At 39.8% G+C, this 17217-nt stretch overlaps 1 protein-coding gene across 2 annotated transcripts in view; it reads right to left on the reverse strand.

The window, feature by feature from the left end:
* The window catches only part of LOC145468786 (uncharacterized), a 33456-nt gene that overhangs the window by 2941 nt on the left and 13298 nt on the right, over positions 1-17217 (reverse strand). The window contains exon 1 of one of the 2 annotated variants that reach the window (XM_081452482.1): positions 11429-11852. The exons of the other annotated variant lie outside the window; for it this stretch is intronic. The gene's annotated coding sequence lies outside the window, so the exon portion shown is untranslated. Of the gene's footprint in view, positions 1-11428; positions 11853-17217 lie in introns of those variants that run through there. 2 annotated transcript variants of the gene reach the window in all.

Consider the following 17217-nt stretch of genomic DNA (forward strand, 5'->3'; position numbering starts at 1 on the left):
GAATGATGAGGTGATGTTGGTTCGACTCAAAGGGCTACAATAATTTTAAACAAAAATTGGCAAAAAGAATCAAACAGACAAAGGCTAGAAACTTACAGATTCTTAGTCTTACTGATGTGAACTGTTTGAATTGAAGTTTATAACTGATTGAACTCAACTAAACCAGCCCGATGCTTGGCATACGCACTGAAAAACGAGAATTGTCAAATCTTATACGACGAATCACATGATTATAAAGGAGTTAAATTTTTAATATAACGTGTCACGCACGTAAAGGAAAAGTCATACGCGTTGAATTCTACATTTGCTGAGACAAATGCTGCAATCTTACTGGCTGAGGTTTGGTACACTATCGACCATTAGTGTGCAATCCTCCTAGGAAAAAAAGATGGTGGCTGTACATTTTACCGCAATACCATGCGAGCCCAATACAGCCTGTAAATTACAAGGAAAGCCACATTTTTGCAGTATTTTTTCATGTGCTATCGACATTGTCTACGCTGGTGTGACAATGTCACTTTAGCTCATTTTCAGCTCTAATTTTTCAAACTTTTTTTTTATTAGTGTTGTGTTATTCTTCTTCTTACTATTTGGGTTATTTTCCTACGTTAGTCTGGTTTCTTTACACACCTTATTTTGGTATGTGCTGGTGATTCATTCCCACACACTTCTCTTAGCTAAATCCTGTTGTGTAGGAGAAGTTACCTCCTAGTTCCCTTAGGTAAATCCTGTATTCGTGGGCAACAAATACACTCCCTAGCCTTATTTGGTTTAGAGTTATTCCTACAGTTTCCTCAAACATGATCTGTTATAAATTGCCAACCATTTGTTCAGCAAATTCAGTTGATTCAGTTGGTTTATTCGGAGCTATACTCATGTTCTCAAGTCAAGCACTGATTTTTAGTTCGAATGCTACATTCTCAGTAACCCTTGGTATGTAATGCATTATTTTGTTTTATTTGTACTTTTCTTTAAGGCTTTAGGTTTAGTTCGTTTCTTTCATTAGTTTCAATTAGCAGTCGCTTTTAGTTGTCTTTACTAGTTTTGTGTTTTTGTTTAGTATTATTCCTTCAGCTTTCTTGACCTTTAGTCTGGCACAGCATGTAGCTTTATCTCTGTTCGTTTGTTTTATAGTTTTTGTTCGTAAATATTGCATTTTTCGCTTACCACATATCCTTGCTAATTAACCGCGCGGCCATGGGCCGAGCGCGGTTCAGGTTCTACCCTTGGTTTATTATTTTTTTAACCGCGCGGCCATGGGCCGAGCGCGGTTCATGTTCTACCCTTGGTTTATTTTTTTTTATTTTTTTTTTTGTCGGAGACCAGACGTAGATGTCCACTCGGCCAACTTTGAATTACGCAATCGGTAATGTTTACTCGCCAAACCTTGTTTCTTCAGGGTCAACAGAAATCTCAGATTACAAAATCACGCCGAACCTACACGTTGCAAAAAAATCTCTTCAAAACCCTGACATCGAAGCGATATATCGCTTTAGCGTTAATAGCTACCTCATATCGGCAGTATTAAAATCTATTCGTTAACAATCCAGCTTCATCATATTAAAATTTCAACGAAATCGAACAAAACCAGAACTAAATATTATTAGATTTTTTTTGTAACCTAGCTTCATTGCGTGAGTCGACAAAGGAAGCGACGGTCGCCCATAGCCACCGAAACACATTAACATAACCAGTGAACCTACGTTTCGGTCAAAAAAATCCAGGATTATTGCCTGAAAGCTGAAAATTCAAGAGGAACATCTTTTTCGAACTTTTCTCAAGTTATTTAGACGAAAAAATGACCTCGGCGGACTCCAAAAGAGAACGAAACAAAAAACAGAACGAGACAGTGAGAAGAGCCGATAATTTATTCACCGCGTGGCCTTCGTTACGTTCACGTTAAAAAAAACCTTACTTCTGGATAATTTCAGCCTTACAAGTCAGCAACTGGTCCCAAATTACTTTCTGTATCCTTACAAATGTCCTGACTTCCATCTCCGAAAGATTTGGCCGCAATTTTTTAGCAAATAAACATTTCGCCGACAGCAATCACCATTACGGTGGCTTGCAACTAATGAATGAGTTGCCAGTAATCGGATACCCGTGTTTGCGCAAGGAACTCTGGGATCGTCAGCGGGCAAACATTGCAAGTCGCTAGAAGGAAATGTATGGCGAAATGTTGTTTCGACGCCCAAAAAAACATGGTTTTGGGGAGAGATCAACGCTTTTTCGCTGTTGTTTTATCGCGAATGGATTTTGGCAATGTTGATACATGGAAAATGTAAGTTTTTGTTTGAATAACCGTGAAATAAGTGATAAAATTTACCGATAAACTCCCTTTTGCTTGCGTGAGGTTTATTGTGAAATACATTGAAGAGAATATTGAAAATTTCAATACACGCCTGATCTCGAGAGGCTACCCGGAGCAAATGGTAGAAAAGACCCTCCGAGAAGTTAAATATAAAGACAGAAAAGAAGCTCTACAACAGAAATCGAAAATTGTAGAAGGAACTACTACCCTTTGTGTCGGGCAATTTCACTCAACCGTCAATAGCAAACTTTGGAAAGCATAATCACGCACAAATGGCACTTTTTAATACAAATACTCAGAGATATATTAGAGGAGCCACCCTTGATCTGTTATAGAAAAGGAAAATCACTGAAATACGTGCTTGTAAAAGCAAAACAAAGGCTTTGAGCAACACAGTAGCCACACAGTACGAGTCTCGCGGACTCATTTGTCATGAAATCAACCCCAGACAGTACAATGATCGCCACCGGGCTTATTTCCAGTATTATTTGTATGACTGAGCTTTCAAATAAGCCAAAAGTAGCCTGTACACAACTTAAAAGGCCTTACTGGGTTATTTCCTCTCGATTTATACCTAATTAATTTTGTAATATTTTCAGACCATTACGCGATGTAAATTTCACAATAAACCTCACGCAAGCAACGGAGTTTATCGGTAGATTTTGTCGCATATTTCACGGTTATTCAAACAAAAACTTACATATTCCACATATCAACATTGACCAAATCCATTCGCGATAAAAACGACGGCGAAAAAGCGTTGATCTCTCTCAAAAATCGTTTTCTTGTACCTCAAAACAACTTTTCGCCATACATTTCCTTCTAGCGACTAGCAATGTTTGCCCCCTGACGATCCCAGAGTTCTTCGCGCAGACACGGGTATCCGATTACTGGCAACTCATTCATTCGCTAACTTTACAAAACCCTCCCGAGGGGGGGATATGACGAAAAGAGCTGAAAAATGATGACCGGAAATAGAGTAATTTTCTCAGCTTCCAGTGTGCCAAATTTGCTGGAAATAGGTTCAAAACCGATATTTTTTTTTTCGTTTTTTTTTCTTCGGGTCACTCATGTTACCAAAACAGTTAACTTTCAAAAGCGCGGTTGTAAGATCTTAAAAATCTTCTTGTTTAATTTTTTTTTTGTCGGAGACCAGACGCAGATCTCCACTCGGCCAACTTTGAATTACGCAATCTGTAATGTTTACTCGCCAAACCTTGTTTCTTCAGGGTCAACAGAAATCTCAGATTACAAAATCACGCCAAACCTACAGTTGCAAAAAAAATCGCTTCAAAACCCTGACATCGAAGCGATATATCACTTTAGCGTTAATAGCTACCACACATCGGCAGAAGGTAAATCTATTCCTTAACAATCCAGCTTTATCGTGCTAAAATTTCAGCGAAATCGAACAAAACCAGAATTAATTGGAATTTTTTTTGTGACCTCACTCCCCAGACTTGACCTAACGAAGGGAGCAACGGTCGCCCATAGCAACCGAAAAACACGAACATAACAAAACCGACGTTTCGGCCAAAAAACTCCAGAATTATCGCCTGAGAGCTTAAACTTGAATGGGAACATCTTTTTCGAACTTTTTTCAACTCATTTAGACGAAAGAATGGCCTCGGCGGGCTACAAAAATGACCAAGAGAAAAAAATAGAACAAGACAGCAGAACAAACCGATAATATTTCACCGCGTGGCTTTCGGCACGAAAACGAAAATACAGCTTACTTCTGGATAAATTCAGCCTTAGAAGCCACCAACTGGTCCCATATTACTTTCTGTATCCTAACAAATGTCCTGACTTCCATCTCCGAAAGATTTTGCCCCAATTTTGAGCAAATAACAGGGGCACCCAACGACCGTTTTCTCTCAAATGCTTTTAAACGCTGTTTTAGGTTATCTGGAGTAGTTTTAAAGCTCTGTAGGCTAATTTTAGGTTGCGCTAAAAAATTTTGTCTGTTCGGTTATTCTAGGGGAACTTGAATATTCTCGAATTTATTAGGGCTTTTTCGTCCATTCCCCGAAAACCTTAGGTCTTATCGCCTTTCCGAAAATGATAGCTGACCTTTTTTCGGTACCTAAAACGACATTTTTTACAATTCGAAAACAACAGACATTAAATTTCTCATATCACGAAAGTTCGAGGTGACAATTCTCTTCAGAAAATCAGAGAGGATTAAAGGCCTTCCGAACAAATAATTTACCGAAACGATCCGTTGGGTGCCCCTGAAATAAACATTTCGCCAACAGCGACCACCATTACGGTGGCTTGCATACTAAAATAGCTAACTTGAAAAAATTCTCCCGAGGGGGGAGGATGTGACGAAAAGAGCTGAAAAATGGTCTGTAATTGGCTAATGATGAGATCTTCCCACCGTCCAAATTTGGTGAGAATCGAAAGTAACGCCAATTTTCTGTCACGTTTTCAATCTGTAGCCACTGGAGTGACCAAAATCGATTCATCGGTCGGGATAGAGTTTCATTATTAAATTACATGACTTGTGTGACTACTTTGCTAGCCCTTTACTCGTGGAAAACACCAATCAAATTTAATCATGTCTTTAAAGAAAGAAAGCTGTTGTTAATAGTGTTATTATCGTGTGGTTCATATCGTTCATGACCATACATATCCCGAAGAAAGTTCTAGATTAGGACCATTACGTTATCGGAGATTTGTTAACGGCTACCACTGATGGTGCAGTAATACAGTTTGTGTTGATCAAGTGATGTGATGTCTACAGTAGGAAAAGAATCATCAGTGACTGCTTTGAAATGTGCACTACATTCCGACGGTAGTGCTAAGCAAACAGTTAAATTTTAAAAGCGCGGTTATAAGATCTAACAGATCTTCTTGTTACTTGTGATTGTTTGCAAAATGCAAATCCAAATTCATCTCTGTTCCTTTGTACGTTTTGTAGCCTGTTTTTATCACTATAATTACTTGTGTGACTAGCTTGTACACAGCTTAGCACTATTGCGTAACCCGTAACTTGAACCTTTTTTAGTTCTGTATTTCATGTAATACTCTACAAATGTTGACAGTTTTTGTCACACAGTTTCCTGTTTCTTTGTTTTTGTCATGCAGTCTTCCTATTGCAATTCTCTTATTATTTGCACCAAATTACTTCGTTATTTCTTAGCTGAGTTAACTTATTTTGTTTTGTTTTACTCTTTATTAGCATTAGGCTTATTTTAGTTTGTTTATTGTATTTCAGTGTTACTCGTTCCTGTTTATTTTGTCCCTGTTGTTATTGTCTCCGCTACTTTTGTCAATAAACTAATATAAAATCGTACTCTCGTATCTGTCGTAACTACGTCGACCGTTTTGGCCGTCTTACACTGGGTTTGAAGGTTTTAAAACGTTTCTCTACGTTTTTCGGAGCGTTTTTTAAGTTTCCTTGAGCTAAGAATTATGGGTAAATGTGCCAAGCGCCATCTTTTTTCCTACGGCGGATTGCGGAAGGTCGTCTAAAGCATAGCGACGTTTTCCTGTTTTTCCGAAGTTTCGGGGAACATAACAAGGTTTAAAATATAGCTCTTTTATCCTGTTAAATACAACAGGACATCAATTCCTGACAGGAATAAAAGAAGGGCATTACCCGAACTTTAAGAACTCAAACTTGTGTGCCATAATATTCGTTTCTCATATTAAAAGGAATTAACCGTAAAGTGAGAAAACCAACAGCCGAAAAAACCTATCGTTTTTATTCTGCCTAGCGCGCGGTCCCGCCGAATAGAATCGTGAAATTCGATTGGTTTCTAAAAGTGTTCAATTTTTCCATGAGGACTTCTTGCGCAAGTAAACTTTTCTTTGTTAGAAAAATAATCAAAATCTTATTGAAATCGCTTGTTTGTTAAAGCCGTAAAGGTCAGCACACACGAGAGGGCTAGCCCCTGCGACTAGTTCCTGCAAGAAGTCTAGTCGCAGGGACCAAATTCTGGTCCCTGCGACCTGTCCCTCGAAACACTTCGTGTGAACTGTTCTTCGCCCCATCCTCGACTAGAGAGCCTGTTCACAGGCTAGAACTAGCTGTTCTCGGGACAAATTGAAATAGACCAATCACAGATCCGAATGACAAGCTCCCATAACTACCTACGCGATCTGTTTCAAGATGGTGCTTCCCCGCTCGGCTCGGGAAGACAGCGTTGATGATGAAGAAGCAGCCTGGAGTGTTACTAACACGAATTTTACGAAAAACAAAAATTGACAACTCTGTTATTCGGAAATCGGAAAAAAGAAGCACTGGATAATTTAGCTGAACAATTTGCAATATTTTTGGTGGGGCTGGTTTTAATGTTACAGTTTTAATTTAAGCTTAATAATAATTTCGATCTAGCATTGGGAAAGCCACAGAGTGAAAGAATGGTGCCAGTACCTTTCGCCGCTACGTTTTTACTATATTCCTGTGTAGTTAGTCCCCGCAAGTGAATTCAATTAACAACAAGGGATTAGCCCCGGGTATACTTGTCCTTTCGTGTGTTCCGACCTTAAAGATTTATTTATCACAATTTAATGGCAAATTACAGCAATAATAGTCATGATAAATAAAAAAAAGGCCGTAAAAAAGCCACAAGGATGATTTCTAAAAGAGTTACGCGACCCCATATGAAGCAAATCGCCATATGAACTATTACACGGCTCTTAGCTCTTGCTGTAATAGTTTAGAGCTGATTTTCTCTACTTCCAGTAGATCCTATGATGTCCTCGTTCTTTCCTTTTGTTTATAGGAAAAAAGCTGAATCTTCGCTTGGTCAATAACAACTGTTTGTTTCGAAGTTCCTTGTCATCTGCTACGGGTCGTGGATGTTTGAAAGCAATTTCGTAATGTTGGTTTTCAGCCTTGAAACAACAACTTCTTGCCCCTAGGGGATGTAACAGTCGTTTTCAATACCAAAGTCGTAATTAACAGCAAAAGTTCCTGCTGTTTGATTTAATTGTCATTTTACAACGAATAGCGATGTTACGGATGAAAAATTTGGACAACAAAAATAATTTGCTTTCGTTGCAGGTAAACAGAAAATGTCACTAATACGCATAGTTTAACTGTTGGCGGAAGGTACTTATCCAAATGGCCCAAGAAGTAGCCTTTATGACCGAGAGATTTTTTTGATGAGCTTGAAGAACATTAAGTTCTTTATCTTTCACTGCTGGGCTAATCCTTGATCGGCTTTTCCGCACGAATACCCACATGTGTGCGTTCAGAGAAGGCGGCTCTTGTTACTCTCTCCCAAGACGCTTCATTAATCTCTTCTGAACTAGAGAGAAGTTAATCAAGTTTCACGCTAACATTGCTTTTTTTTTTTTTTTCAAGAAAGAAAACCTATTGAACCTGCAGGTCTTCTGTAAGCGATACATTGTGGTCGTGAACTTGCCTAAAGGTCTTAAAGCTAATATAAAGTTGCAATATCAGTGTAAAAACCTTTTGCATTCCGTCACTCTTGAGAATCTTCTTTGTCCCAGAGTCTGTCACTTGAACCCAAAGGATAAGAAGCGAACCTGTCAATGTACAGCATCAGGGTATAGCACCGCGCCTCTCTATATGTACTCACTAGTGACGTTACCGGGATAAGACGTATTTCAGAACGCTTAATAACCGTGGATAATTGTGATAATTATTGGACTGAGTAGTCATTACCTTCTCGCAGTGGGAGTCCGATCTGTTAATCTCAATTTATATCCCATTTACTACGCGCGATCTGATTGATCAGTGGAATTTGGACCTCTAAAATTTGCGGCTGTTGTTGTCGCCAAAATTCCTCGAGATTTACCGGCAGTAAAGCTAATGAAGTTTCCCCACTTTTTAACACAACTCAAGCCCTCGTCATGGCTTCTTTCCATTACTTTCTTTAGTTCACCGTCGATTCTTCACTTTTCTTTATTATTACATGACTGGGAACATTGTTTCATTGTGATTGGCTTAGAGCACGCCAATTTGTCGTTCTTTTTTTAAATTTGCACTGCAATGCAAACTAACACGGCACGTTCGTCATTTTCCCAGTCATATAATAGATGAGTAATTGTATGAAAGCTCGAGAAGTCAAGGAATTGCACTACTCCGCTCGTGATATTTGAAAATTCTTTCAAATCGCTCTCGTCTATTAAAAAGCTAAATCCTTAACTGCGCTCGCATTCAGACGATAACCTATACTAATTTATATTCTGTATTGAAATAAATCTACTAGTGTTCTATCACGAATGCCCTTCTCTTAGTGGCTGTTCTACTCACTATCTATTCTGTTTTAGTATAAATCTACTAGCGTTCTATCACAAATGCCGTTCTCTGATTGGTTACGCTACCCACTATCTATTCTGTGATAGATAGTGGGTAGCGTAACAGTGTGCCCTTGTTAACAAAATGACGGCCACTTCTTGGCGTTTTCGAAGTGTTTGTGAAGAGGATTTAGATAAAGCTTTTAACGACTAATAGATTTATACTAAAACAATTAAATTACTCGCTCTCGATTTCTATGCGTGATAGACATCTCGAGCTCCTAATCTAATTGTTTAGTAGATAGTGAGTAGCCAAACGGCAGTGTGCAATTGTTAGCAAAATGGCAGCCGCTTCTTTGCGTTTTCAAAGTGGCTGTGAAGAGAATTTAGATAAAGTTTTAAACGACTAGGGGGCACCGACTATTTATTTGAGGAGAAACTGCAGGAGAATTTAACGCAACAGTGCCAAGCCCTATACTTGTTTATATTTCGCGCGCTTGATGTATGACGTGGCGTGTCGTTGAAACATGAATTACGTGTGCAGTAAGGATGCGCAGTTTATGCAACTTTGTGAAGTCTAACCCCACGTCTACTACATGTGCACCAGCTGAGATTTGGTTTCTTATATTAAAGTGCGCTCTCCTTTAGTCTTAAAAGCCCCCCCACCCCCCGTTCCTCCCTAACCTCCCACCCATAAGGTTCTTGAAAAGAAGTACCCCTTCCCTGAAGGCTTCATAGGGGTCGAAACAGCTGTTCACGGTTGCAGTTCTTGGCTTTCAGTGTGGACTCTATCAAAGACTAACAATCAGTCTTGCCTCACTGTTATGTTAATGGGGATGTTACGCCATAGAGAGCGATTTTCCAATTGAGTTATTGTCAGAAACCAAAGTTTTCACACTGGCTAATATAAAATTGGACACACAATCCAGTGAACCAGTCAAGACGCCAGACAAACACCTGTAGCTTACGTAAAACGCGGGAAACGTGTGCGAGAGAGCCTGGCGAGAGTCTCTTGTCTGACAATAAATAAGATCAGTCGGGTATCGAAGCAATGGAAAACAAAAGAAATTGAGAATTACTTTCGACGGTCAAGTGAAAAACGTTCTAAGCCAATCTCTTAACGTAGTAATACAAAACCAAAGTAAAAGCGAAGTACCTTCTATACATCAGTGAAAACTGTTCTAAATACACAAACATGAACAAAAAATTACATAACAATGGTAGTGTTTATCCAGGCAAACCTGAATATACGTATAAAATTTTACATGTACATGTAAAGCACTTAAAAAAATTATCGACGCACGAAATTTCTACTTGAGTTTAAGAAGATTTCTTGTCCGTAATTTCTCTATAAATGATATTTATGGCTATCTTGATACTTTTCCAGCGAACGAGTCTCTCTTTCATAAGCGGTCTTGTTTACTTAACACGACAAGTCTCCGACGAATTATGTTTTTCTAGATAAATAAATTATTTTGCCGACGTGCTGAATTAGCTTCTCGCTGAAAACTGTGCTGGAAACCTTAGTCTGATTGATCTAAAGGGAAAGAAAAACTGAGCTGAAGGTTAATGTCGCCGATCTGCGTGAAAAATAATTTATTATTGAAACCGAAAAGCTAAGCACGATGCAGTTGAAATATATAGATGAATACGGCCAATAATAACTAAGTTAAAACCTACCATTGTTCAATTCATGTATAACAGCTAGACTCAGGCAGTGATACCCTAATAATTTATATCGTAAAGCTTGGCAGAAAAATTAGGGACTGAAGGCCCGGTTTTTCTATGTTTTTACATCTATCTATAGACTACGTCTTATGCTCTCAAATTATCCTTACATTATTATTAGAATAACCTTTCTTCTTTGGCTCCTCGATGTTCTAAATTGAGTCTACCGCAAATCCGGATAGATCTGTCGGCTTCGAAAAACATCATCAATATATTGCAGATAAACTGATGTCACTGATACGCCTCCCGATCAGATTTCTGAGCAAGCAAAATAAATACTATTCACTAAACTTCGACGCAGCTGCTGCCTGAAAAAATTTTAATGTCAGAAAAGAAAAGCAATTAATTTTAAAAGGCACTGAATAGGACAACTTGTAATTTGTAATTTGTCTTAGGTGTTGTTGTGATTAGTCTTTGTAATGTTCAAAGCTCTTCCTGGGCACATCGAGCTTTAGCGCTAAACGGTCTTTAATTTTACAAACGTAGATGTTATTGTAGCGGCCGGCTAGTCGTTTCGATAGTTCAATGTTGAACGCTATGTTAACAGCTTCTCTGAGGTAGTCTCCTTATGACTTTGGACTAGATTTTCTAAAAGAAAGAATAATTTTGATGCATTAACTAGAACTGCCATGAAAGGGTTTGATAAGTGGCTGTTTTCCTCTTTCTAGTATTACTGTTCCAAAGTTCAATTTCCTATCGCTCCCTCGAACCGCTCAAACTGCTGTTTGACTAAGTTTCTCCTACGCTTTGGCCGCCAATAATGGAGAGTTTCCAATTTTCCCCAACTGTTTTATTGTTGAAGCGTTTTTTTGAACCAGGAGAAAAACACCATGGCAGAATCGAACACGGCACGGTACTCGTCCGCATCTAAGGGAACATGATATTGCTTATTCAAAGTGTGAATCACATAAAACTTCGAAAATACATCAGGCTGGTGGTTTAATCGAGACTTTCCTAGCTGGGATATATACCTGGCCATACTAACTATGACCTGATCTGACGATACACTACACACACATTACCTTCAGACTTAACTCTTCAAACAAAATGAAATTCATGGTTACAATAGCTTCCCTTAAGAAGTCACATATAACCATATTAATTTCAAGTAAAAAGACGCGGCGATCAAAAATATTGTTTTAAAATTATTAAATTATGAGAGTGACTTACCAGTGGCCTGTTGCTGCAAAGCTCAGTGAAATAATGAATATGCGGCTCAAAGTTGAATAGGAAACAAAAATAAAACATTTAAATATTCTCTGTCCGTGTACACGTATTTCATTTGCATTCGCCCGTCTTATGAGCTCTTTTGTTCTTAATGCAAGCAATTAATTTTTTTTTTGCGGAGTTCGGAACATTTTTTGAACGGAACAAACTGTGGTTGGTTTCAATTTCTATCGCTGTAACACATCATAAACAAGCTCAAATGTCGTGTGATAATTTTCTTGGTGTAGAATGAGGAACTGATAACAATGAAGCCATAGGGTTTTATTGATTCAGCTAAAAGATTTTATTTGCATAAAATAATAATTTCACTATTTTAAGTGCGTAACCGTGAGAACAGTAATATCGAATTGAAAAATTGAAATTGCCTTTCTTCTTTTCATATGCAGTTTTAGTATGTTTAATTATAGACACAACGCCGGTGACTGGCAATTTAAAACACCTAAAAAACGTCGGGAAATTCTACTGAGGAAATTGCTACCAGAAACGCAGTAAAAAAAATTTTTTTTGTTGACTGAAATAAATCAAAGTGATCTTAAGGTGGCTGAACACAGTTGTTGATACCTGTGTTTCATTTACCTTTTTCTCTAAAACCCTTGATCTCTCGGTCGCCAAAAATGGCAGCAAGCAAGTTAACAACACAAACCTTGGTTTTTTGATGGTTGAGCTGCCGTGGTACCGTTGCCATGGCAACATGAATAAAAACAAAAAGGCCTTTAAAATCGGTTCTGTTTATTTATAGAAAATCTAGTCATTAGATTTTCTTTATAATTTGCATGCAACAAACTTGTAACGATTCTCACAAGTTAACACAATTTTTCTAATAATTTAACAGAGAGATCTTTAATTATCCTTTGTTGAAGGTTCACTGGAATATCTAGAATTTCCTTTGTTAAAGTTCACTAGTATTTTCAATACTCCAGTTACTTATTTCCTAAAGTATTTTTGTGCCTAAGCGCTGGTATAAGGTCTCGGTGGGGTTTGCAAGGGTCACCAATGCTCTCCCCGTAAATGCTGAGAAATGCCTTTCCGTGTAATATAGGCTCTGCCAACGAAGTCATATGTCGCACGTCCTCGTTTTCGTAGCCCCTGGTAATGCTAGGAGTAGCTAGCAGCTGAGCGACAGTGGCAAAAGGCGAGTGTTCGGCGCCTTCAAATAACCGGAATCTGTGACTAAGGGAAGGAAAACCCCGACAGAAAAACCCTGGCCCTCCAGGTTGGGGGTTGGGCGTGAGGCCAATCACCTCACCCCATAAAAATATTGTGATTACGGAAACTGGAATCTCAATGTATACAGGCTACAATGGGTGTAGTACAACGACATGCCGGACCCCAGACGATGCCTTTATTAGCTGGGTCGACGGAAGTATGACGACTATGGGTGAAAGCCGAAAGGGGGCCCATTCTCCGAACAGCTCGTTGACAAACCCCAAAACTAAAGTAAAGGTGGGATGTTGGAATGTGAGAACTATGTTCTCGGTAGGAAAAACAGCCCAGATCACAGCTGAGATGACTCGTTAATGCATTGGTATATTAGGGATAAGTGAATGCAGGTGGTCGGGATTTGGACGTTTGAAAGCACGAACAGGCGAAACCATCATATACTCAGGCAGGGACGACGATGTACATCAAAGTGGGGTCGCAATAATCATGTCAAAGAAAGTCGCCCAATGCTTAGACAGCTGGAGACCGATAAGTGACCGCATCGTAGAGGCTCGCTTCTTCTCACGCTTCATCAAGACAACAGTCATCCAGGTCTATGCCCCAAGCAACGAGGCAGATGATGAGGTGAAGGACGACTTCTATGAACAGTTACAAAAGACCGTGGATGAAGTGCCGAGGCACGACATGCTCTTGGTCATAGGCGACTGGAATGCAAAAGTGGGTGAGCAACAACTTGGAGAGGAAGGCATTGTAGGAAAGTTTGGTATGACAGGGGAGAGGAGCGACAACGAGGAGCGTTTTGTGTCTTTCTGTGCACTGAACAATCTAGCTATTGCTTTGACTATGTTCCCACACAAAGAAATACACAGATACACGTGGACTTCACCAAATGGCCAATATCACAACCAGATCGAACACGTGGCCGTTAGATCCAATTTTAAAAGATCAGTACAGGATGTAAGGGCGTATAGGGGTGCAGACTGTGCAAGTGACCACAACCTTGTGATTGCTAAGACACTGCTTAAGCTAAACAGAACAGGCAGGAGAGCAGTACAAGTCAGAAGATACGAGACCGGTAAGCTGAATGTTCCCGAAATTAGGAAGCAATTTCAGTTGGAACTAAAGAACAGGTTCACCTGTTTACTGCTAGAAGATGATTGTGACGTAAATACTGGACAGGAAGAGGAGGGCGAAGTAGCACGTGAGAACGAAGTAGAGAAAAAGTGGAAAAAGATCAAAGACACTTACTGTGAGACGGCCAAGGATGTGCTAGGCTACAGAACAAGGAAGAACAAGAGCTGGATCAGCCCAGAAAACTGGAAGGGAATTGAAGAAAGGAAACAGCTAAAGCAAAAGTTAGCTGGCACAAGGTCGGAACGTCTTAGGGCAAGGCTGCAGCAGAAATACAGGAATAAAGATCTAGAAGTGAAGAAAAGTTTGAGAAAGGATAAGAGAGAGTGGGCTAACAATATAGCACAAGAGGCAGAGGATGCTGCTAAGTGTGGGCAGATGAAAGATGTGTACGATGCTACAAGAAGGCTGTGCTGCGAGCCACCAAAGAAAATTGACATGGTAAGGAACAAGGAAGGCAATTTGTTGACAAAAGAAGAGGAGGTGCAACAAAGATGGAAAGAGCACTTTGCTGAAATACTGAATAGGCCCAACCCAGAACGTGAGGCCGAAGTGATTAGCGACATGGAAGTTATAGAAGAGATACCATCGGGCCCCATAACTAAAGCCGAGATCAGGAGCGCCATCACTAGCATGAAAGCAGGCAAAGCATCTGGCATAGACTGCGTGACAGTTGAACTGCTCAAGGCTGACATTACAACGACAGTCGACGTACTTCACGACCTTTTCCGTGAGATATGGGTCAGTGAGATTGTCCCCGCAGATTGGAGGAAGGGTCTCATTGTCAAGATTGCCAAAAAGGGGGATCTCACCAAGTGTGGAAACTGGCGGGGGATTACTCTGATGTCTGTTGCTGCAAAAGTGATGTGCAAGGTATTGATTAGAAGAATATCAGGTGGTGTTGATGCAAAGCTACGGAAGGAGCAAGCTGATTTCAGGAAAGGAAGGAGTACGATAGAGCAGATATTCGTTCTCAGGAACATCGTAGAGCAAGCAGTGGAATGGAACTCCAGCTTATATGTATGCTTTGTCGACTACGAAAAGGCTTTTGACAGCGTTCACAGGAAAACCTTGTGGGAGATCATGGAGAGTTATGGGATACCGTCGAAGCTTGTCAGAATGGTCAACGTAATGTATGATGATAGCCAATGTGCGGTTGTTGACGGTACAGGTCAAACGGACTGGTTTGACGTGAAGTCCGGCGTAAAGCAGGGGTGTAACATGTCAGGGTTTCTGTTCTTACTCGTAATCGACTGGATCATGAGAAGAACAGTAACGGGTGTTAACACTGGCATTAGATGGAAATTGTGGTCCAAGTTAGACGACTTGGACTTTGCTGATGACATTGCTCTTACATCCAGTACGAAATGTCAAATCCAACAGAAAGTGAAAAATCTCAGCACTAACAGCAAGAAAACTGGTTTGAAGATCAACTCCGAAAAGACAAAACTCCTTAGACTGAACACGACCAGCAATGAGAATGTTCAGGTTGACGAACACGATATTGAAGATGTAGAGAGTTTTGTGTACTTGGGTGCACACATCAGCAAGTCAGGTGGCACAGAAGAAGACATCAAAGCAAGGCTAGGGAAAGCAAGGGCTGCATATAGTAAGTTAGATAAGATCTGGAAGAACAGTCAATTTACCTACAAGACTAAGACCAAAATCTTCAAAGCTAATGTCATCTCGGTGTTGCTGTATGGTTGTGAATGCTGGCGAATGACCAAAACAGATGAGAAAAAACTGGATGCGTTCTTACACAAGAGCCTTCGTCGGATATTAAAGATCTACTGGCCATGGCCAATGCGGATAACAAACGAGGAGATTAGAGCAAGAGCAGGAATGGAGATAATAAGCAAGCAAGTGGCAAGGAGGAGATGGACGTGGCTGGGTCACGTCCTCAGAATGGATCACCACTCACATCCACGAATTGCTCTCACATGGGTACCTGAAGGCAAACGGAAACGGGGTCGACCGCGCGAGACTTGGAGAAGGACTGTACAAAGGGAGCTGGAAAAGGAAGGTTTAAGAACATGGGCAGCAGCAGCATCGGCTGCGGAGGACAGAACAGCCTGGAGGCAGAGAGCTTACGGCCCAATTCTCCACTTGGAGAACGGATAAATGATGATTTTTGTGCCAAATTTCGTGAAATTTCTAATGAGTGGTTCTCGAGAAATAGCCGTATTTCCGAGGGTGCAATTTTTCATTCAATCGCATTTTTTTTGACTTACTACGCATGCGCCGCATTTAACTGGGTTCTTTCGGTAACAAAGAAAAAGCTGAGAATTGTTGGGTTCTTTGCATCGTTATCTTTTCTAACATATCTTTCTGATAAAAGACTAAAGCCATCAATACACTGCGTTCAATTATAGAGAAAAATAGCACAGATAGTGCGGGTGTTGAGTAAGTAAAATCCTTGTGCACGCACTGAATTGCATCAGCAAAAGCCCGCGAAAACTGTGTTCGGCCACCTTAAGCATGACATTTACGGCAAACAGCCAACATTGTCTCTGATTTAATTTTGTGTTCTTTCCTTCTAATCCTTAAAGAAAACAAATACAAATATTTTCAGTCTACTGTGGCCGTTGTAGAAAGCAGGCTGTTATGAGGAAGAAATGGTGTAATATGATATCTATTTTGTAAGAAGTACACCGTTTCTTACATAACTTACAGGCAGGCTCACGGCTCACAACACGATCGATAGAGATTCAAGCAAATGAAATTATTTCCAACAGCAATGGCAGTGAAATAAATTCACTTGAAACTGAGTCTATCTGACTGCCATTGAAGACGAAGTGAAAACACTGTAGACTTGATAAGATCATGTCTTTGTGTACTTTGTTACTTCGTGCAAATGAGATTCGTACCAGAAACACTGCCGCCATATGTAGTTTAAGTTTCTACAACCAGAGTGCTATGTATTCAAAGACTGACTAATGCCTCCCAAATTTGCCCTTGGCGTTGAATCTGATATCCAAGGTAGGCCACAGAATCAAGAGGCTATATACTGAGGCCTCGAATTTTTAATCTTAATTCGAATGATCAAGCCTTTTGTTCTACTACTTAAAGGAGAAATTTGACGGTTTGGGTATCTTGAAAAGTCAGTTTAGCCTAAAGTTTTCAAGTCCGCTGTGTTAATCTTCTCCATCCTTGTTCCTTTGTGGTTTATTGTTATCTCTTCAGGTGTATTTCTGTCTTAGTAACTACTATTTTCATGTTTCCTTCAATTTAAAGGCAATTTTGGACGTGGCCACTGAAATAACTCAAAATACAGTGACTAAGATCCTTTAAGTCAGTGATCCATATGGCAGTGCCGGGAAAATTAAACCATTACTTGTAGAATTCTTATAAGATTAAATTTGGAAATACAGTTAACAATAAAGATTAGCGAAAAAACTGAGCAACGACGTTTCGGTGTCATCCTGGCACCATTTTCAAGT

Source organism: Orbicella franksi, chromosome 14 (assembly GCF_964199315.1).
Source record: "Orbicella franksi chromosome 14, jaOrbFran1.1, whole genome shotgun sequence".
Lineage (NCBI taxonomy): Eukaryota > Metazoa > Cnidaria > Anthozoa > Scleractinia > Merulinidae > Orbicella > Orbicella franksi.